Here is a 23,679-nt window from a genome sequence, read left to right on the forward strand (position 1 = left end):
ATGAGAACGGTCTGAAGGACCGTTCTCATCGGTTAACCGATGAAGCTGACTGATGGTCTGATGTGCCTACACACCATCAGTTAAAAAAACGATCAAGTCCAACGCGGTGACGTAAAACACAACGACGTGCTGAGAAAAATCAAGTTCAATGCTTCCAAGCATGCGTCAACTTGTTTCTGAGCATGCACGGGTTTTGAACCGATGCTTTTGCGTACTAACCATCGGTTTTGATCGATCGGTTAGGCGTCCATCGGTTCAATTTTAAAGCAAGTTCTAAATTTTTCGACCGAAGGATAACGGACCGATTGGGCCCACACACGGTCGGTTTGGACCGATGAAACTGAACTTCAGTCCGTTTTCATTGGTTTTGTCCGATCGTGTGTACAGGGCCTTAGAGTCTGCAAAAGACTTGAGACTGGGGTGGAGGTTCACCTTCCAGCAGGACAATGACCCTAAACATACAGCCAGAGCTACAATGGAATGGTTTAGATCAAAGCATATCCATGTGTTAGAATGGCCCAGTCACAGTCCAGACCTAAATCCCATTGAGAATCTGTGGCAAGACTTAAAAATTGCTGACGCTCTCCATCCAATCTGACAGAACTTGAGATATTTTGCAAAGAAGAATGGGCAGAAATGTCCCTCTCTAGATGTGCAAAGCTGGTAGAGACATCCCCAAAAAGACTTGCAGCTGTAATTGCAGAGAAAGGAGGTTCTACAAAGTATTGACTCCGGGGGGCGCCATACAAATGTACCCCCCACACTTTTCACATATATATTTGTAAACAAAAAGTTGAAGACCATTTATAATTTTCCTTCCACTTCACAATTATGTGCCACTTTGTGTTGGCCTATCACATAAAATCCCAATAAAATACATTTATGTTTTTGGGTGTAACATGACAAAATGTGGACAATTTCAAGGGGTATGAATACTTTTTCAAGGCGCTGTATATATATCTGTTTAAGTTTATATATGAGAATTTTTCTGCATCCTCCCCAGCGTTAGTGGTGATTAATGTCTGATATAATCTGTAATATTCTGAGTGTATTGGAACAGCCATCAACTATACAGTGAAAATATACAGTAGATCCAGCATCATATTTATGCAGTTGACCCATTTACGAACCAGAGTCTGCTATTTCTGCTATTCCTAAGGTAATCTCACCAGGGCTTTTTTTCCAGGATATTTTTTTTTTTAGTTGTCGAAAAACTTGCATAGGAATGGCACACCTGTAAGGTCCATTTTTCAAAAGCCGCGCCTCCTCCTTCTGCTGTTCCATGATAGGCGGAACACTCAGCTCCCCAGCAGAGCCTCTGTTCAGTGTTCCGCCTATCACGGATACCCTCTCGTCCTTGGGCGAGAGGGCATCCGTGATAGACGGAACACTGAACACAGTGTCTCCTGGGAAGCTGAGTGTTCCGCCTATCACGGAACAGCACAAGGAGGAGGCGCGGCTTTTGAAAAATGGACGGTCACGGTCTGACAGATTCTGCATGTCATGGATAAGGTAAGGGATCGTCGAGACATGCAATGGCACAGTGAGGAATGCAGTGACACAGTGAGGCATGTAATGGCACAGTGAGGCATATAATGGCACAGTGAGGCATGTAATGGTGCATAGTGAGGAATGTAATGGTGGCACAGTGAGGCATGTAATGGAGGCACAGTGAGGCATGTAATGGTGGCACAGTGAGGCATGTAATGGTGGCACAGTGAGGCATGTAATGGTGGCACAGTGAAGCATGTAATGGTGGCACAGTCTGGCATGTAATGGCACAGTGAGGCATGTAATGGTGGCACAGTCTGGCATGTAATGGTGGAACAGTCTGGCATGTAATGGTGGTACAGTCTGGCATGTAATGGCACAGTGAGGCATGTAATGGCACAGTAAGGTGAGGCGAGGCATGACTAGTAGGAAGGGGGTTGTCTTATACGGTGAGTATATCCCAAAACCAAACATTTGAGATGGAAAATGAGGGGGTTGTCTTATACGCCCAGTCGTCTTATATGCCGGCACATACAGTATCTATTAGTAATTGTGTGCTTTTTATATGTACAGTTGTAAACATTAGCATGGATTGCCCCCCCTGAAGAAGCTTTGTCAGCGAAACATGTCGGGATCATGCAATGCTTTCCATCTTGGCTTGACTATAACCTGCTAACTGTGACCACCATTTATCCATTTTTCTGTTATATGCCAGTCTATGTATAGACTTATCCAGGATCAGTTTTTTAACCGGTTTATATTTAAATAAAATATTTTTATATTTTTGGATTAAAACGATCTCTTTCTCATCCCTACATGATTATTCATTGCACCGTAAAAATCCCTTTTCCTTTCCCCTCCTTTTTCAAATATTTTTGTATGGGATGTGGTGCCTAACTATTTGGGTGTTTTGCCTCTGATTGGACTAAACCATTATGATGAGAGCAGTTTATTTATTCATCTGGAATTCTATATTTTGGGATATAAATAGAATACACATACTATATGCACAGGAAGTATTTTTTTTTTGGTATCTGGAATAATTGCAGACGCATGGTGCCCTAAAATACCAGCTTAATTAACAAAATGTAATTTGAGAAAAACATTTCAGTGGGATCCATTATTTTTTTCAGGTTTAATCGTAATGTAAAAATAGCTTCTGCAATAGTCAAAATAAATGATCAGCAACCTGCTTGCTATAAACCCTGCAATTAATTTCTATGTGTAATTAGGAGAAGTAAGAAGAGATATGCGTTGTCGGCGAGATCACCCTTCCTCCACTCAGATAATGCACTATCCTTGTCACAGCAACACTGAAATAGGTCAGAGGAAACGTACATGAAAAATCTAGCGGTGTGTTTTCTAGACCGGAGTGCCGATCATCTTCTCCTCATTTTTCTAGACCAAGGCCTGTGCAACGTGGATTCCCATCCAATCTGTGCATGCACAGGGCCGTCCAATGATTACCGTATTTATCGGGGTATACCGCGCATCGACGTATAACGCGCACCCCAAACCTAGAAAGGTAGTTTAAGGGAAAAACTAAAAACTAAAAACTAAAATGTTTGCCCTGGTTCCTTTGGCCGCCTTGTCCGGCGTCTGTCTGCGGCCTTGCGCGGGGTCCGTACAGCCTTGTGGGTGTCCGTCTGCGGCTTCCTTGCGCGGGGTCCGTCCAGCATTGTGAGTGTCCGTTTTTGGATTTGGCGCCTTTGCCGAGAGGAGACGGATTTCCTGTGTGTTCGGCTCCTCTCGTCTTCTCTCCGCTCCTCTCGCGTGGCTGCGGGCGGAGACGAGCATGGCCGAGCGCGCAATACACTCGGCTCGGCTCTAGCCTGCAGCACTCGGCTCCTCTCGGCTTGTCTCGGCTGCGGGCGGAGCCATGCGTGGCCGAGCCTAGCCGAGTGCGCAGTACACTTGGCTCGGCTTTAGGCTGCGGCGCTCGGCTCCTCTCGGCTTGTCTCGGCTCCTCTCGCGTGGCTGCGGGCGGAGCCGAGCGTGGCCGAGCCTAGCCGAGTGTGCAGTACACTCGGCTCGGTCTATTTCAGCGGCGCCCGGGAACAGCAGTATCGGCGTATATCCCGCACCCACGATTTTCCCCTGATTTTAAGGGGAAAAAAGTGCACGGTATACGCCGATAAATATGGTACTGTATTTGTTGGCATATAAGACTACCTTTTACACTTAAAAAAATGGCCAAAAAGCAGGGGCCGTCTTATACGCCGGGTCAGCTGCTTGGATGCCTGCTGGATGTGCAGTAATACTGTATGTACAGTAGGTGAACCCGATTTTGTGTCAATCTCGCTCTCTTTCTCAGCGAGATTGAGCACCTACGAGCCCCATCGCGGGAGCCAGCGCCGAGCTGGCTTGCCGCGATGGAGACAGAGCCGTCATAGAAGCGACGGGAGATCCGACTTGGATTCCCGCCAATTCTACACGTGTGCGGCGTTTGTTATGAATCCTGAGGGGGAAGTCCCCGCCGGATTTTAAATAAAAATCCGGCATGGGTCCCCCCCTCAGGAGCATACCGGGCCCTTAGGTCTGTTATGGGTTGTAAGGAGAGCCCCCCTACGCCGAAAAAAACGGCGTAGGGGGTCCCCCTACAATCCATACCAGACCCGTATCCAAAGCACGCTACCCGGCCAGCCAGGAAGAAGGGAGTGGGGACGAGCGAGCGCCCCCCCCCCCCCCTCCTGAGCCGTACCAGGCTGCATGCCCTCAACATGGGGGGGTTGGGTGCTCTGGGGCAGGGGGGCGCACTGCGGCCCCCCCACCTCAGAGCACCCTGTCCCCATGTTGATGAGGACAGGGCCCCTTCCCGACAACCCTGGCCGTTGGTTGTCGGGGTATGCGGGCGGAGGCTTATCGGAATCTGGGAGCCCCCTTTAATAAGGGGGCCCCCAGATACCGGCCCCCCACCCTAAGTGAATGAGTATGGGGTACATCGTACCCCTACCCATTCACCTGCAAGAAAAGTGGTAAAAACACAAATAAACCACACAGGGTATTAAAATATTTTATTTTTCTGCTCCGGAGGCCTCCCCTGCCTTCTTTATTAGCTCTTTTTCCAGGGGAGGCTTCTTCTTTGACGTCTTCGGGTGGGGTGGGGGCCGCCGTCTGGTTCTCTTCCACCGCCGGGGGGGGTCGCTTTTAAAAAAGCCCCCACCCCCCGGCGGGTTTCCTCCGGCGGGGCTCTTCTTCTTCCGCTATCCCGACGGGTCCTTCTCAACTCTCCGGGGGTCTCCTTCTGTCTTCGCCGCTCTCCGCACCCCGGTTCTTCGTCTCGCTGTCCGGTGTCTTCTTCCGTTCTGTACGTCTTCTCCTTCCGTGCTGTGATGAGTTCTTCTTCCGCGCTGTGACGTCATGTTCTTCACTTCTCTTCTTCTCCCGATGTTGACTCGCCGGTCCTCCTCGCTGAAATGACGGATGCGCGCCTTGCATCGGACCTATATAGGCCTCACAGTCCCATCATGCTCTGTACCTACCCATGTGATACCTACCCACGTGGGTAGGTATCACATGGGTAGGTACAGAGCATGATGGGACTGTGAGGCCTATATAGGTCCGATGCAAGGCGCGCATCCGTCATTTCAGCGAGGAGGACCGGCGAGTCAACATCGGGAGAAGAAGAGAAGTGAAGAACATGACGTCACAGCGCGGAAGAAGAACTCATCACAGCACGGAAGGAGAAGACGTACAGAACGGAAGAAGACACCGGACAGCGAGACGAAGAACCGGGGTGCGGAGAGCGGCGAAGACAGAAGGAGACCCCCGGAGAGTTGAGAAGACCCGTCGGGATAGCGGAAGAAGAAGAGCCCCGCCGGAGGAAACCCGCCGGGGGGTGGGGGCTTTTTAAAAGCGACCCCCCCCGGCGGTGGAAGAGAACCAGACGGCGGCCCCCACCCACCCGAAGACGTCAAAGAAGAAGCCTCCCCTGGAAAAAGAGCTAATAAAGAAGGCAGGGGAGGCCTCCGGAGCAGAAAAATAAAATATTTTAATACCCTGTGTGGTTTATTTGTGTTTTTACCACTTTTCTTGCAGGTGAATGGGTAGGGGTACGATGTACCCCATACTCATTCACTTAGGGTGGGGGGCCGGTATCTGGGGGCCCCCTTATTAAAGGGGGCTCCCAGATTCCGATAAGCCTCCCGCCCGCATACCCCGACAACCAACGGCCAGGGTTGTCGGGAAGGGGCCCTGTCCTCATCAACATGGGGACAGGGTGCTCTGAGGTGGGGGGGCCGCAGTGCGCCCCCCTGCCCCAGAGCACCCAACCCCCCATGTTGAGGGCATGCAGCCTGGTACGGCTCAGGAGGGGGGGGGGGGGCGCTCGCTCGTCCCCACTCCCTTCTTCCTGGCTGGCCGGGTAGCGTGCTTTGGATACGGGTCTGGTATGGATTGTAGGGGGACCCCCTACGCCGTTTTTTTCGGCGTAGGGGGGCTCTCCTTACAACCCATAACAGACCTAAGGGCCCGGTATGCTCCTGAGGGGGGGACCCATGCCGGATTTTTATTTAAAATCCGGCGGGGACTTCCCCCTCAGGATTCATAACAAACGCCGCACACGTGTAGAATTGGCGGGAATCCAAGTCGGATCTCCCGTCGCTTCTATGACGCGCTTGCTGGGATGTGCTGTCACTATTCCAGTGAGTGCGAGGTGTCGGGGAGATCTCGGCACCCTGTCGCCGAGTATCAGCGCGACGCTGTCGTGCTAAAAGCACAATATCACAAACACCTACTGTAGCTTTGTCTACATACAGTATATACCGCTTAGCCAATCCCGGTGAGCGATGTATTCAAATGAATACAGAGCCTGCTCAGATTGGAGTAACAACCTCTGCCAATCAGAGCAGGCTACATAAAATTAGGGGGTCGTCTTATACGCCTGGTCGCCTTATACACCGGCAAATGCGGTAATACCCCAAGTGAGGTGGGGCCTAAAAGTATGCTTATCCCTTACATAAAGGCTGGTGAAGGATATGGTTCTGTATAATCTTTTGGAAGAACAAAGAAAAAAAAAACAGCCTTGAGGCACAAAAGCTTTACAAACAGATCAATTCACTTCCAACTGAATACCTGCACAGCTTTATGCAGCTGCTAAACAGAATATATTCACGCCATTGAAGAGTTTATTTATAGATTGGAAGCTCTTGATGGCTGAGACTTGCAACCTTCAAAGTGCATCGTATATAGGAGAAGGGGGGAGAGCAAACCAAGAAGGAAGAGGGGAAACAAAATTACAGCTGGGGTAGGCAAAAGAAAGAAAAAGAAAAGGCGAGGGATAGGAAATCAAAGAAAAATAAAATTGGAAAAGGAAAGGAAATTTAAAAAATGGAAATCAAAAAGGAAAGGACAGGAAAGAAAGGAAAGGGAAATGAAAGGAAAGGACAGGACAGGAAAGAAAGGAAAGGGAAATGAAAGGAAAAGAAAAGAAAAGAAAAGAAAAGAAAAGGTAAGTTAAAGGAAAGGAAATAAATGAGAAAAGGAAAAATAAAAGAAAGAAAAGATAGGGAAAAGAAAGGAAAAGAAATTAAAAACAAAGAAAGAGAAAAACAGGAAAATGAAAGGCAAAAGGAAAAGAAAGAGAACTGTGTGCCAGAGATACATTCACTTGCCGCTGAACATGGCCATATAGCTCTGGGATGCCCTTCTGTGAGAAATATTTCCTTCCTGGGACCTTCCATTGTGGTGTTTCAATGGCCACAAATTTTCGAAAAGGCCTCCGAGTCCACCAGTTTACATGGCAGTAGTTGGCGGGCTATCAGTTCCGACAAGCCAGCGGTCAACCCTTGGGCAAGAGCGAATGCACCTTGTGCCACTTCCCACTTTGTCTCCGGCCTGGTGCTCCCGCCCTACTACCCCTGCGGAAGGGCCTGCCTCTTCCTCTGCCTGTCATTTTTTAAATGACCCTGTGACAAAAGTCTCTAGAGAAGCGCAGTATATGTGGAAGAAGGTATATAACACCCCGCTTCAATCTGTCATTTTGGGAGGCCACTGGTTTATCGCACCAGTTATAAAACGTTTTTTTCAGTAACTTTTGTCTCTGTGTGTAGCTGAGGTAAAGCAGCAAAAATGAAAAAAAAAAATCTGCAGTACCCAAATACACTATTATGAAAGTATATTTTTATATAACACCCCGCTTCAATCAGTCATTTTGGGGGACCACTGGTTTATCGCACCAGTTATAAAAAGTATTTTTTCAGTACATTTTGTCACTGTGTGTAGCAGAGGTAACGCAGCGAAAGAGGCAAAAATTCTGCAGTACCCAAATACACTATTATGAAAGTATATTTTATATAACACCCCGCTTCAATCTGTCGTTTTGGGGGGCCACTGGTTTATCGCACCAGTTATAAAACTTTTTTCCAGTAACGTTTGTCACTGTGTGTAGCAGAGGTAACGCAGCAAAACAGAAAAGAAAATTCTGCAGTACCCAAATACACCACCGGTCACAATGCTGCACAATACAAATCCACTATAATATGCTTTCTATATTATAAAGTATATTATACGTGTATTACACCCCTATATACTGCACACCAAACAATAGTACACCTATACCAGTCCTTAAAAGGACTTTTGTGGACCTGTTAGCTAATGATTTGAGTCACTACAGTCTGTCCCTGGTCCACACAGCAACCTGTCCCTACACTGACAAAAAGCAGAGTGTATCACACCAGTTATAAAACTTTTTTTTCCAGTATCATTTGTCACTGTGTGTAGCAAGAGGTAAAGCAGCAAAACAGAAAAAAAAAATCTGCAGTACCCAAATCCACCAGTCACAATGCTGCACAATACAAATCCACTATAATATGCTTTCTATGTTAGAAAGTATATGATAAGTGTATTACACCCCTATATACTGCACACCAAACAATAGTACACCTATACCAGTCCTTAAAAGGACTTTTGTGGACCTTTTAGCTAGCGATTTGTTTCAATACAGCCTGTCCCTGCTCCACACAGCAACCTCTCCCTACACTGACAAAAAGCAGAATGTAAGATGGCCGCCAGATCAGGTCTTTTTATAAGGTAGGGGGTATGTCCTTGTGCTAAAATGTCTCAATTGGCTGTCCTGTACCACCTGATGGATGTGTCATGGGTCCTCTCAATGTAGAGGACCCAGGAAGAGGGAAGACTCTGGGCTTCCCCAGTGACGTAGCAGAGGGTACGTCAGAGGGTGCGGGGTCACGCGACGGGTGGCCCTGCCTCCTCTATATAAGTAATGTCACAGCTCCAGCGCGTCATTCGCTGGGCTGTGTCCAGCGGTGAGAGGAGGTCGGGGATGCTGCGCTCCGGATGAATGGATCTTCTCATCGCTGGAGCGGAGATCACCCGATGCTGGATCTTCTCATCGCTGGAGATCACCCGCAGCCGTCGCAGGATCAGGACAACGTTGAAGCAGGAAGCCGGGAACGAGTGGATTATCACCGCTGGAGTTTTTTTCTTTTTATTAATAAAGGACTTTATTCTACGGTGTGTGTGTTTTTTTTTTACAAGACTTTACACTTCCTTCATGAAATGGTAGAGGTACAGTGTACCCCATTACCATTTCACACAGGGGGGGGGTCAGGATATGGGGTCCCCTTTGTTAAAGGGGTCTTCCAGATTCTGATAAGCCTCCCGCCCGCATACCCCCACAACCACCGGCAAGGGTTGTGGGGGATGAGACCCTTGTCCCCATCAACATGTTGAAGGCATGTGGCCTGGTGCGGTTCAGAGAGGGGGGGGCCGCACTCTGTCCCCCCCTCTTTTCTGCGGCCGGCCAGGTCAACGTGCTCGGATAACGGGTCTGGTTATGGATATTTAGGGGGAACCGCACGTCATTTTTGTTTTAAATTGACGGCGAACCCGAACTTTTTTTTTTAAGTTCGGACCCGAACATCCAGGTGTCCGCTCAACTCTAATCAATAGTTATTTGTGTATTGTGCAAGAGAAGCAAAATGCACTTTCTTAGTGTTAGTGTAAGTTGCTAGGTAATTTCAGCTTAGATCCTTTGTAATCAGTAGAGCAGGGATTGGTTGTTCTAGAATACTCATAGTTTCACAGGCCGTTGGCCTGATTGTTCCCCCCCCCCCCCCCATTCTAGAGGACTCTAAAAGGAAGAATAGAAAGGCAGCCTGAGCATGTATGGGGACCCAACCAATCCCCATAGAGGTATATCCAGAGCCCATAAATAGCCTGAAGCCTGGAACAGAGTGTGTGGATCCTAAGATCAAGGCTGCTGTTAGAAATTATGGGGCCCCGTACAGCCTACCTGGCATACGCCGCCCCCCCTCTCCCCCAATATATCAAAACCAAATTTTCACTAAAAATACACTAAAATTATTATTAGCTAATACAAACATAACAAAGAACTTGTGTGAATTGGCCCCTTTTACATATTTTTTTACATTTTTTATTAAAAAAATATATATCATTTTTTTATTATTTATTACACTGTTATTTTTATTTTTTTTATAGGACAGGGAAGTCGGCAGTGCCACGGAAGGGGGCTTGGCACAGTGGCAGGGGGGCAAATGGGGGGGATCAGAAGTGGGTAGACCAGGGAGGGCAATCGGTGCAAGGGAAGTAATTAAAGGAACAATGGCCCTGTGTCTCTCCCTGCAGCAGCTGAATGTCGACGGAAGAAAGAGAAACCGGCTTTCAGCTGCTGCAGAGAGCACCACAGGGCATCTTTCTATAATTGCCCCTCTGCCCAACCACACCGATTCCTCCTGCTGTTCGGGCCCCTCTGTGTGCCTGGGCCCCCTACAGGAGGGCTGGTTGTCCCCCCCTATCAGCGGCCCTGCCTGAGATCAGTCCTGCCAGGTATCCCTGGTTGGAGACGCTGCTTTGAGGTGATCAAGGCCCCAGCTACAGTCTAAGCTGAAGGGGGGGGGGGGCTGTTCTTTGAAAGTCTGGGATTTCTTTCTTATAGTCTCAAGAAACTCAATGGAGGATACCCGGTGGAGGTTGGGGAAGAGTGTCCGGGTGTCCTGTGGTATCATGAGTCTATGTCTCCCTCACTTAAAAGTGCCCAGTAGATGTCAGAAGGGGGCAAATGACAATCCTGTGACATTGTGAGTACTGACCTAAATACTGTGCCCTAGAGACTGTGAGGCCCCGTACACACGACCGAGTTTCTCGGCAGAATTCAGCCAGAAACCTCGATCGGAGCCGTATTCTGCCGAGAAACCCGGCCGTGTGTACACTTTCGGCCGAGGAAGCCGCGAGTTCCTCGTCGAGCCAAATAGAGAACATGTTCTCTATTTCCTCGTTGTTCAATGAGGAAAGTTGGCTCGCCGAGATCCTCGGCGGCTTCACACAGAACTCGACGAGCAAAACTATGAGTTTTGCCCGTCGAGTTCCTCGGACCGTGTGTACGGGGCCTGAGCAGTCCTCCGTTCTACAAAAAAGAAGCAAGTCCTAGGCATTTCCCAGAAGTAGTGAACTTTGTGGAAGCTCTCTACCAGACTAGTGAGAAAAGAAGTGTCCTCAGTCAATTCAGTTCTTTCTAGGGCATCAATTGTTCCCCCTCACCCATCCAAGCTCAACTTAGTAATAAACATACAAAGGATACCCCTAGGCCTAGACTGTTTATATTAAACAGGGAGAAAGGAAAAAATGCTGTATGCCTTGCCGTGTGTGCACTAAGTTTGGGGAAATTGGATAATCTAAGCCATCGTTACATAAAAAAAAAAAAATGGAAGTAACCATAAAAAAAAATTTTTTTTAAATTATATATAAAACAAATATATTTTTTTATTTAAGAGAAGTGCCTTACTGGATACCTTGCTTAGGAAACCATCTCTTTGGTGTTCACCTGGTCATCTGAACACATAGGTTTGTCCAAATCTCTGATGGGTAACAGCATAGCATGGAGATGCAAGAAATCTGGGAAACAAAACAAAAATGAATTTAATTAATAACTTCCTTTTATTCTATACAACATTCTATCTAGCCTTCCTATTAAGGCTATAAAATTATGTTTAACCACTTCCCTACCGCACATAGACGTATGACGGTGGCAGGAACCCTTTGTCCCTCAGGGCCGCCATCATATGACGTCTATTACTTTCCGAGCCTCTAGGGGCAACGCGTGCACGCACCCGCTGTGCACCCATTACATCAGGCCCCCCCCTTACATGACAGTCCCCATCAGAGCCCCCCTCTGCATGAGTGCCCCTTAAGCGTCCCTATTTCTATCAGGGCACCCATCAGGGTCTGTGAGGCCTGTTAGAGAAGCATCAGACACCAGCTGTTGACTGGTTAAAATTTTGGATTTTGGACAGCAGGTCATAGTTTGCAGACCCCTGCACTGAAATGAAGATGATACAATTGTGTTATACAACTTCAGTGGAGCTCTCACTGTGGTGGGGGAAACCTGAAGCGTAGTATAAAACCCAAATTTATTTGTAAAGAAAAAAAAACAAGATATGGATTTCTGCACAAATTGGTCATAAAATGTGATCTGATCTTCATCTAAGTCACAACAATAGACAATCACAGTCGGCTTAAACTAATAACACACAAATAATTAAATGTTACCATGTTTTATTAAACACACCACATTCACAGTGCAGGTGGAAAAAGTATGTGAACCCTTGCATTTAACCACTTGACCACTGGGCACGTAAACCCACTTAATAACCAGACCAATTTTCAGCTTTCGGTGCTCTCACAATTTGAATACAATTACTCAGTCATACAACATTGTACCCAAATGAAAATTTTCGTCCTTTTTTTCACACAAATAGAGCTTTCTTTTGGTGGTATTTAATCACCGTTGGGTTTTTTATTTTTTGCGCTATAAGAGAAAAAAGACTGAAAATTCTGTAAAAAAAAATGATTTTTTCTTTGTTTCTGTTATAAAATTTAGCAAATTTAGTATTTTTTCTTCATTCTTTTGCATAAATGTGAAAGATGAAGTTACGCCGAGTAAATAGATACCCAACATGTTCACCCTTCAAAATTGCACACGCTCGTGGAATGGGCGCCAAAACTTCGTTACTTAAAAATCCCCATAGGCGACGTTGCAGGGTATTGTGGGGTATTGCAGAGTATTGCAGAGTATTGGGGGTATTGCAGAGTATTGTGGGGTATTGCAGAGTATTTGGGGGTATTGCAGAGTATTTTGGTGTATTGCAGAGTATTTGGGGGTATTGCAGAGTATTTTGGTGTATTGCAGAGTATTTTGGGGTATTGCAGAGTATTTTGGTGTATTGCAGAGTATTTTGGGGTATTGCAGAGTGTTGTGGGGTATTGCAGAGTTGGGGCAGGGATGGATGGCTGGATCTGTGACTGCATTTGTCACAGATCCAGCCCACAGCAGCTGCTGCTGCTGCATCCGCTCTCTCCCCCCCTCTCCTCTCACACTGTACCGTTTGGTACAGAGAGGGGAGGGAGGAACCGGCGTCATCAAATGACGCCGGTTTGTTTACAAGTGATCTCTCCGTCATTGGATGGAGCGATCACATGGTAAACCGCCGCTATCAGCGGCGATTTACCGTGATCCGTGATTCGCCGGGTCCTCCGGACCCGGCGGTCACGGACATTCCCGTGTGCGCGCCCCAGAGGGCGCGCGGGAGCGCGATTCTGGGAGGACGTCCATGGACGTCCTCCCAGAGTTAAGAAACCGCCTTGTAGACGTATTTCGTCTATAGGGCGGTTGTTAACTGGTTAATAAACAGGTTGAAACCTCCTTTGGCAGCAAAAACTTCAACCAAACGTTGAACACACATCGGTCTCCTCTCCTATGACAGGAGTTGATGCCCGGTGGGACATCGCAGCCGCTAGGCACACGCATCGGGTGCCGAGTGACACAGCGGGGGCATTTTGGTGGGCGTGATTTTTTTTGGGGGGGGGGGGCAGCATTTTACTCTTGGTTACCAGGCAGCACAATGTCTTGGGCCGGCACTGCCATCAAGCAACAAGGAGAGAGTGGTTTAAGAAGAAGCACATTAAGGTCATGGAGTGGCTTATCCAGTCTCCAGACCTTATTCCTATAGAAAATGTATGGAGGGAGCTAAAACTTTGAGTTGCCATAAGACAGCCAAGAAAACCTTAAGGATTTAGAGAAGATCTGTAAAGAAGAGGTGGACCAAAAATTCCTCCTTAGATGTGCCAACCTGATCACCAACTACAAGAAACGTCGGACCTCTGCTTGCCAACAACGGTTTCTCCACCAAGGTCATGTTTTGCTTGGGGATCAAATACTTTTTCTACTCACTGAACTGTAACTCAATTTCTAACATTTGTATCATGTGTTTTCTGAATTTTTGGTTGATATTTTGTCTCTATCATGTAAAATACTCTTATGATAAAAATTATACATCCCTTTATTTCTTGTAATTGGGCAAATTTACAAAATCTGCAGGGGAGAAAATCATTATTTTCCCCGCTGTATACGCAGCCTCCCGAAAGTTGATATTTATGCATGAGGCCACATATGTCCGTACCTGTGTTTGTGCTGGGTGCATTACTAATTTAAAAAAGAAAAATAGAAAATAAGATTTGATAACCAATAAAAAAGCAAATACTGTATATACTCGAGTATAAGCCGACCCGAATAGAAGCCGAGGCACCTAATTTTACCACAAAAAAATGGGAAAACGTATTGACCCGAGTATAAGCCTAGGGTGTCCATCTGCATGCCTCACTGTGCCTCACTTTGCCTCACTGTGTCCATGCCCATGCCTCACGGTGTCCATGCCTCACTGTGTTCATGCCTCACTGTGCCCATTCCTCACTGTGTCCATGCCTCACTGTGTCCATGCCTGTGTCCATGACTAGACTGACGTTTAACATGGGAGTCTATGGAAGGGGTGCCTGTCTTTGAAAAATCGGTAGGTCCCCGAGACAATAAACTTTGCACACGTGTAGAGGAGGAATGGGGCTACATGTGTGCCAAGGGACCTATGACCGGGTCCCCAAACTCACCAGAGAAATTACTGTTTAACATGAGAGTCTACAGAAGGGGTGCCAGGCTTTTTAAAAATCGGTGCCCCCCGGCCGTAGGTCCCCTGGACAACAAACTTTGCACACTTGTAGAGGAAGAGTGGGGACTACATGTGTACCCAGTACCGGGTCCCAAGTCCGGGAGATCAGGCGCAAAAAGTGACTCGAGTATAAGCCAGAGGGGCATTTTCACACACTAAAAATTTACTGAAAAACTCGGCTTATACTCGAGTATATACAGTAATTGTCTACTTATTGTAGTGTTAAAAAATAATAATAATTCAGGTAGGAAACAGAATGCATTTTTTTTTTTATAAATGGGAACACTATTCAAAAAGCACATTAAATCTTTAAAGCATGTTTATTTGGCAACATTAAGTTTCATTTTTTGAAAAATAAAACTCTTTGTGCCTCAAAGCTAAAATGACCAGCAAATCTCATATCTTGAGGATTATAAACTTATGCACATAGTAAATGTCATTATGCAATTACTGTACGATTCAGGTTCAGAAGTAAATGTTCTCCCCTGTGATGTGAGTGGCTAATGGTGGCCATTTACATCCATCAGCAGCCATTTTGTGGAGGTCCTATATTTTACATCCACATTCCAAAGAAGATGAAAGCAAAGATTATTCTAATAGAGGCTGGAATAATTGAAAGAGCCAGGCCTGGTAAGATCCTGAATGTCTGCATAACAGAAATGTACCTCAATACCGATGGTAAATTGTGCATATAGTATGGTAAAAAATAAATAAAAAAAATAACAACAAATTTAAAAAAATTACAGAGTAAATGACATTTTGATTAATTGATCATTCAATGGTTTATCTCTATGAAAGGAAAAAGAACGATATCTACAGTAAAGTACTGCCTTGGCAGGCAGGTGACAGGAGGTCTTGTCCAAGGAGTCAGGTGGGCTTCTATTGGGATGAACTGGGAGAGTTGGGCAACACAGTAAGAGCGACTGGTAATAACAGCAGTGCTGCTGAGAAGGGAGCCAGGTAGATCAGCATTTTAAGTTGACTATTCACGTAATGTTTCAACACAGGGAACCCTTGAAATAGTTGTCCGGTATCTTGGAACCCCTGCTAAAAATGAGAAATCTACAACTCATGATACATTAGTTGATAAATAGTGGGAGAATGGTCCTTACACTTGTGGTCTTTGGGAAGAATTACCTCCTTACAGATGGCTAAAAAGATCAATGGTGTCAGTGGGAACTTATCTGAGAGGCAGAAATTGCCCAATGCTGAAGGAACCCCTGGCAACCTCTTGAGGACCCTAGGTCTACGTGTTTCATGGCTGAGCGCCACTCATCAGGAGCAGAGAGGGGTAACAAAAGTCTAAAAGAAATATTGTACAATGTTAAAAAAATAATTTCAAAAATAGTTATAATATGTCCATCTAGGTAAACAAAGATGGAATATAGGTATAAATACATATATATATATATATATACATCCGATCATACCTGCAGAACCACAAGAGATCTGGATGCAGGCATGGAGGACCGGAGGACGGTTGGGGTCACCAACCCCGGGAGCTGAGGCGGCGCACCCCAAGGCAGAAGATGGAAATTGGAACAGCCAAAACAAGTACTCCCCAACAGTAGATTCCCATGTGAGAGCTGTGTCATTGTGGACATCTGTAAAATAATTAGATGAATGAACAAAAAATGGTGTATGGAGTGATATATAAAGTAAAGTGAGATGACTTCGGTGAAAATGACGAAGATGGTAACAAAGACCAAAGAAAGTACTGTATTTATTGGCGTATAACACTCACTTTTTTACCCTGAAAATAGAGGGAAAACTGTGCCTGTGTGTTATATGCAGGGGGCTGTGAAAAGTTTTTTTCCTGAAACTTCCCTCTTAAAGTTAGGGTGTGTGTTATACGCCGATAAATACGGTAAGTGTAATAAAATCCTTATCGCAGTCCCAACCTGTCCTTCCCTTTCTCAATCTTTATCCTGTTTGCGCCAAACAGATCTGCTAACTGCTTCCATAATTGAAGTCAGACAATCACAGGCTGGTCACTTTTGGTGGCACTGATCGACTAGTAAACAATCTTATACTCTGTTTGGAATTACTAAATATTAGCAAATGCCCTCCAACCATTTGCCATTTTTTGATCTAGTCACAATTTCCAACTCCAGAACATCTGGTTGTTTTGAAAAATTGTCAGCTTGGGTGGCATCATTTTAAAGCGAAAGAAGATACCTGTGAGAACATTGTGCACCTAAACCACATCACATGATATCCCTGCACCCCACCCCCTCCCCAATCCTCATAGATAAAATAAAAGTTAGGCATACAGCAGTTAGACTTATTGGGCCAGATTCACAAATGAGATACGACGGCGTTTCTCCTGATACTCCGTCGTATCTCTGTTTCTATCTATGTGACTGATTCATAGAATCAGTTACGCATAGATATCCCTAAGATCCGACAGGTGTAATTGTTTTACACTGTCGGATCTTAGGATGCAGTACCGCGGCCGCTGCTGGGGGGAGTTTGCGTCGTAATCCAGCGTTGGGTATGCAAATTAGGAGTTACGGCGGATCCACAACGTTTTTTCGCGTTCGCTACGTCGCCGCTAGTCTAGTTTCCCGTCGCAAAGTTACACTTTTTTTTTGGTGCCTTAACTTTAGTCAGCAAGTGTATTGCTGTCTAAAGTATGGCCGTCGTTCCCGCGTCGAAATTCAAAATTTAACGTCGTTTGCGTAAGCCGTCCGGGAATACGGAAGTACGCTACGCGCGTCGCCGTTTGGAAAAATGATGTCACTTCGCGCAAAGCACGGCGGGAGTTAGGAAACGGAGCATGCGCAGCAGGTCCGGCGCGGGCGCGCGCCTAATTTAAATGTTAGCCGCCCATTCGATTTGGCCCGCCTTGCGCCGGACGCATTTACGATACACCGCCGCAAGTTTCCAGGTAAGTGCTTTGTGGATCGAGCACTAAACCTGAAAACTTACGGCGGTGTAACTTAAATGGCTAAAGTTTCCAAAGGTGCAATTGTACGTGAATATGGCCCACTATCACTGACTAAAATTGACCTGATTCTGGTCAGACCGCTAAGGTATAACAATTGTGATAGTAAAGCCCCAGTAGGGTCACCACCTTTTCTTCAAGCCAAAAGATGTAGAAGAATACGTATCGGCCTAAACTGAGGGGAAAAAAAATAATTTATATATTTTTTGGGGGATATTTATTAGAGCAAAAAGTTAAAAATATTGCATTTTTTTTTTAAATTGTCGCTCTATTTTTGTTTATAGCGCAAAAAAAATAAAAACCGCAGAGGTAATCAAATACCACCAAAAGAAAGCTCTATTTGTGGGGAAAAAAGGACGCCAATTTTGTTTGGGAGCCACGTCGCACAACCGCGCAATTGTCAGTTAAAGCGACGCAGTGCCGAATCGCGAAAAGGGGCCTGGTCCTATAGCTGCATAATGGTCCGAGGCTGAAGTGGTTAAGATGCCGACGCCTCCACCCGGGAGCTAAGGGACGGGTCGGCTTCAGGTGAGGACATGGCGGGTGTCCTGGACGGGTAAGTGTCCTTATTTTAAAAGTCAGCAGCTGCAGTATTTGTAGCTGCTGACCTTCATTTTTTTTTTTTCAGGCGGAACTCCGCTTTAATATGAGCTTGACAGAAAATGGCCTACAGCATGACCGTTTTACATCAGTGGAAACAAGGACAACCACAGCAGACTACGGGACAATTTCTGTCTGTCAGTCAAAGCTGATCTATTACTGTCTGATGAAAAAGCATGTGTCAAGCTGAAACTACCTAAGAAAGGCATTTTATCAAGATGAATTGAATTCAGTTGTGAAGTTGCTGCTGCATGGCAAGGCAAGCTATTAATTGTCAAAATGAAATTAGTTCCACAGCCACATATGCGCTACCAATGTATGCTGCTGCTGAGACTGTCCGTGAGGACCATGCTGTTCCATAACATGGTGTACAGATTGGCAACATTTACCATGGGATCATGGCTGTTGAGCTTGTTCCTGTTTTTTTTTTTAAGCTGACTTCTAGCATCAGGAAGATTGAGTACACAGCTGCGCATGCTCATGGTGCAGCTTTTGAACCAGTACATAGGCTTAAAGGGATTGTAAAGGTGTGTTTTTATTCACCTTAATGCATGCTATGCATTAAGGTGAAAAAACACCTTACAATCTTGGGCCCCCCAGCCCCCTCGTTTTACTTAACTAAGCCACAAAACCCTGTGGGCTCGTTCCCGCGATGGTTTCCCCCAGCTTGAGGTGGCTCGTCATTGGAGATTGATAGCAGCGCAGCTATTGGCTCCCGCTGCTGTCAATCAAATTAATGACGCAGCGCTCCGGGGGCGGGGCCGAGTGATACAGTCGGAGGCTATAGCCGCCAGCTGTATCACGGGAGCGTGTTAACAAGCTAACCCCCTTAGGAGAGCGCTTCCCAAGATGGGGGTTAGCTCTTGCGGGGAGGAGCCGACACAGCAGCCAAAAGACCCCATAGGATCAGGATCGGGGCCACTCTGTGCAAGACGAACTGCACAGTGGAGGAAAGTATGACATGTTTGTTATTTAAAAAAATATATATATATATATACCTTTACAACCCCTTTAAGGCGATGCGTGTTCACTAATGCGCACGTACATTAGCATGAATTAGCATGCACATCCAGCACTAAGCACTTGCCATTTTGGCATCCAGGGCACTATTTAAAGCAGAAGTAAACCAATCTGTAAACATTTCAAACGTTTCATTTCCGCCCCCTTTTTTTTTTTTTTTTCGTCTGACCCCCGCCCCACCTTTAACAACTCACGGCAGGGTACCGCCCCCCCCCCCCCCCCCCCCCTCATTTTTTTTTCGTCTGACTTTAGCAACTCGTGGCAGGAGAGAGAAGGGAACACATGCTGGTAGGTTAATTGGATCCTGTCCAAATTGGCCCAGTATATATATGTGTGTCCCAAGCCTGTCGAGATCCTACGGGGTAAATGACCCCACCAGCCAGGAAGACACTGGCTGCAAAAAGCGCCCAGAGGCGATTCAGTTCGCATGTGTAGCGCTATACAAGTCACTCATTCATTCATATTTATTGCAAAATTGTTTACATTTAGAGCAAGGAAAGATTAAAATGGCTGAACTGTAATTTTTTTTCTTTCTGTGTACCATTGGGGAAATATACCTTCATTACCCAGAGACACAACAGAAAATTAGAGGAAGTCTCTCAAAGTGAAGGGAATTCCCATCTTAAACAATTGTGCCCCCCATTGGAAGATTTCCCTTCCATCCCATGTTGTGCCAATGTGTCTCTAAAATGTAATTTCCTCTGACTTTCTTTCTTCACCTACTCATCCACCCTTAAAAACTATTATATCTTTCTTGAGCTAACACAATAATAATGAGAAAAATATTAAAAGCTCAACTACTTTTCACTAATTCAAATTTGAATTTTTAAAAAAAAAGGTTCTGCAGCACTAAGGCCCCGTACACACGGCCGAGGAACTCGACGTGCCAAACACATCGAGTTCCTCGGCGTGTTCAGTCCTGGAGCCGCCGAGGAGCTCGGCGGGCCGAGTTCTCCCATAGAACAACGAGGAAATAGAGAACATGTTCTCTATTTCCTCGCCGAGGTCCTCGTCGGCTTCCTCGGCCGAAAGTGTACACACGGCCGGGTTTCTCGGCGGAATTCAGCTTCCGACCGAGTTTCTGGCTGAATTCTGCCGAGAAACTCGGTCGTGTGTACGGGGCCTTAGAAGTATTATCACAGGGCCAGCTACTGGAAAAGGCACTGTGGATACATGAGAGTGAATGCAGGTATGTTTTAGATTTTTTTTTAAATATCAGTTAGGTAGGGTTTGTAAAACTGTAGATTATTATTAATATTACCATTAATAATAATAATGATAATAATTGGCAATAATAATAATACAGAATAATAATAATAATAATAATAATAATAATAATAATACCCCCATCTTATTAATAATAATAATAATACTACTACTAAAAATAATAATATTAATATTAATACAGTATAATACTAATATCAATAATAATAATAATAATAATAATAATAACAAAACTACTACTACTAATACTAATAATAATACAGTATAATACTACTAAACAGTAAAAAAAAAAATGTAAAAAGGGGTCAAACCCTATGGGCCAGATTCTGGTAGAAGTGCGGCGGCGTAACGTATCATAGATACGTTACACCGCCGCAAGTTTTCATCGCAAGTGCCTGATTCACAAAGCACTTGCGATGAAAACTACGCCGGCGGCCTCCGGCGCAAGGCGGGCCAATTCAAATGGGCGTGTGCCATTTAAATTAGGCGCACTCCCGCGCCGGACCTACTGCGCATGCTCCGTTTCGTAATTCCCATCGTGCTTTGCGCGCCGTGACGTAATTTTTTCGAACGGCGACGTGCGTAGCGTAATTCCGTATTCCCAGACGGCTTACGCAAACGACGTTATTTTTTAAATTTCGACGCGGGAACGACGGCCATACTTTAGACAGCAATACGTTTGCTGACTAAAGTTAAGGCACCAAAAACAACGACTAACTTTGCGACGGGAAACTAGACTAGCGGCGACGTAGCGAACGCGAAAATCCGTCGTGGATCCGCCGTAACTCCTAATTTGCATACCCGATGCTGGTTTACGATGCGAACTCCCCCCCAGCGGCGGCCACGGTACTGCATCCTAAGATAAAACAATTACACCTGTCGGATCTTATGGATATCTATGCGTAACTGATTCTATGAATCAGTCGCATAGATAGAAACAGAGATACAACGGCGTATCAGGGGATACGCCGTCGTATCTCTTTTGTGAATCTGGCCCTATGTTCTTATCCCCACAAGGCGCCATTTTTTTTGGTATATGTTTCCATAACTACTAATACTAATATCAATAATTATAATAATAATACAGTATAATACTACTAATATTATTATTAATAATAATAATACCCCCCCCCTCCCCATCTTATCCCCTTCTCCCCTCTAGTCATTGGACTTTTAATCCCCATCTTTCTCTCTGCTGCTTATCTTCTTTTCTACTTTCTACCATGACCATATGCTACATTTATGAGATGATTCTACAGTGAATAATATTATTGGCAATGAGCTTGGCACCCCCCACACATAGCCACAGGTCAACTGCAATAATTCTGTTGCCATATGCTGCATTGTTAACCCAAGGCGATTTAAGTATTGCACTATTCAGAACCTATTCAGACATACATTACATAGGTCATCATGTGGGGGTGTTTCCAGCCACATAGTCACCATATGGTGTCTGGTTTATGTAAATCTTTTCTGTGTGTGCTTAAAATAAATACGTATTTTTAATGAAAAAAAAAAAACCACTACAAATGATTGTAATATTAATGGTAACCCACCTCAGGACGATTGAAACCCTTGGTGGCTCTACGCTTACATTTTATAAGCTAACCTCATTAAAACATGAGACACTTGGCCTCCATCCCCTACACAAGGGAAGATTGAGGGAGGACCCTTCTCAAATAATTATCCTGACCATAGGCGTGCGCACAGGGTGTGCCAGGTGTGCCTGGGCACACCCTAATCACCCTGTGATGGACAGGTTCCATCCTGCTGCTTGGCTACAGAGAAAGGGACTGGGGAATCCCTGTTCTCAGTCCCTTTCTTTGTCTCAAAAGTGAGAAATCACCACTGATATTTCACCAAAGCCCCCCAATGGGGCTCATATTTGTTTTGTAAAAAAACAAAAATAAAAAATGATTGTAAAAAATAAAGAAATTACTGTATTTATCGGCGTATACCGCGCACTATTTTTCCCTGAAAATCAGGGCAAAAGCGTGGGTGCGCGATATACGCCGATACCCGCGACGAGTTTGAATACTGCGCCGGCAATAATAATAATAATAAAACAAGAAAAAAGAAGAAGAAGAAGAAGAAGAAGAAATAATCAAAAGAAGCAGGAGGAGAAAGAAGAAGAAGGAAAAAAAAATATAATAATAAATAAAATATTATAGAAAATAAATATATATGTAAATATAAGTATAAAGAGAAAAGTGTGAGATAAATAAACTCATAAGAATAATAATAAAAAAAAAACAAGAAGAAAAAGAAAGAAGAAGAAAAAAAGAAGTGTGAGAAAGAAGGACACCAGAAGAAAGGTGGAAGAAAGAGGAGGAAGGAAGGAAGGAAGGAAGGAAGGAAGGAAGGAAGGAAGGAAGGAAGGAAGGAAGGAAGGAAGAAGAAGAAGAAGAAGAAGAAGAAGAAGAAGAAGAAGAAGAAAGAAGCAGAAGACAAAAGAAGAAAGGAGGAAGAAAAGAAGAAACAAAGAAGAAGAATGAGGAAGAAGAAGAAGATAGGAAAAAGAAGAAATAAAGAAGAAGGGAGAGGGAGGAGAAAAAGGAGCAAAAAAAAAATGTATATATAAATATTTAAACTCTAGTATAAAGAGAAAAGTATGATAATATAAAAATAATAATAATAATAATAATTATTATTTTTAATTATTATTATTATTATTTACTACTCTAATGATTTGAAATAAACACATTACAATATCAGGAAAATCCTTTTACTTGATCTAAAAATGGAAAAAGTATCTTATTTAAATAATATTCCATTACTGAAAATGGAGAGAAGATACACAAGAAATCTTGAGCTGCAAGCTAATAGCTAGCATTTCATATTAAAACCATTAGACTGAAGTCCAGTGGTAAAAGAGCCTTTCTTATGACTAGTTCACAGTGCAGGCATTCCAATAAATCCACAGGGGCAATGGAACTGCCTGTGAACCATTACTGGATCTGTAAGCAGCCTGTTTTATCACTGTAGACTGCTTGATGCATTCCTAAGGCTCACTAAGAGCAGGCGGACCTCAGAAGTAGGACTTGACCGAAGCCGGCTTATAAATGATTCTCACATAAATCGCTACTTTTCCCAACTGATATTCATTAATTAGAATCATCGGAGGGTTTCCAGGGGGAAGCAGAAAAAAAAAAAACAATGATATGATGGGGATCGAAAGAGAATAATGTAAGCTGAAACCCAGAGCAAACAGCTCACTGCATATTTGTAATTCATATGTTTCCTGACACACAGCATAAACAGATCGGGGACCTCACTTCTCTCTATTGCATGAGAGCAAAAAAGGTTGGTCACCCTGCCTGATAATTCGATAATTTTAAATATCATAGTGCCAAACCAAACTGATCTCCTGCAGACTCATGGCAACCTATTCTTAGTCTACATGCAATCCTTCGATGACTA

At 44.8% G+C, this 23,679-nt stretch overlaps 1 protein-coding gene across 3 annotated transcripts in view; it reads right to left on the reverse strand.

The window, feature by feature from the left end:
* The window catches only part of LRFN5 (leucine rich repeat and fibronectin type III domain containing 5), a 223,675-nt gene that overhangs the window by 57,618 nt on the left and 142,378 nt on the right, over positions 1-23,679 (reverse strand). The window contains exons 2-3 of one of the 3 annotated variants that reach the window (XM_040333382.1): positions 15,899-16,072; positions 11,262-11,364 (exon numbers count right to left, since the gene is read on the reverse strand). The gene's annotated coding sequence lies outside the window, so the exon portion shown is untranslated. Of the gene's footprint in view, positions 1-11,254; positions 11,365-15,898; positions 16,073-23,679 lie in introns of all 3 variants that reach the window. The other 2 variants (XM_040333381.1, XM_040333383.1) reach the window with 2 other exon arrangements.

This window comes from Rana temporaria, chromosome 13, assembly GCF_905171775.1.
Source record: "Rana temporaria chromosome 13, aRanTem1.1, whole genome shotgun sequence".
NCBI lineage: Eukaryota > Metazoa > Chordata > Amphibia > Anura > Ranidae > Rana > Rana temporaria.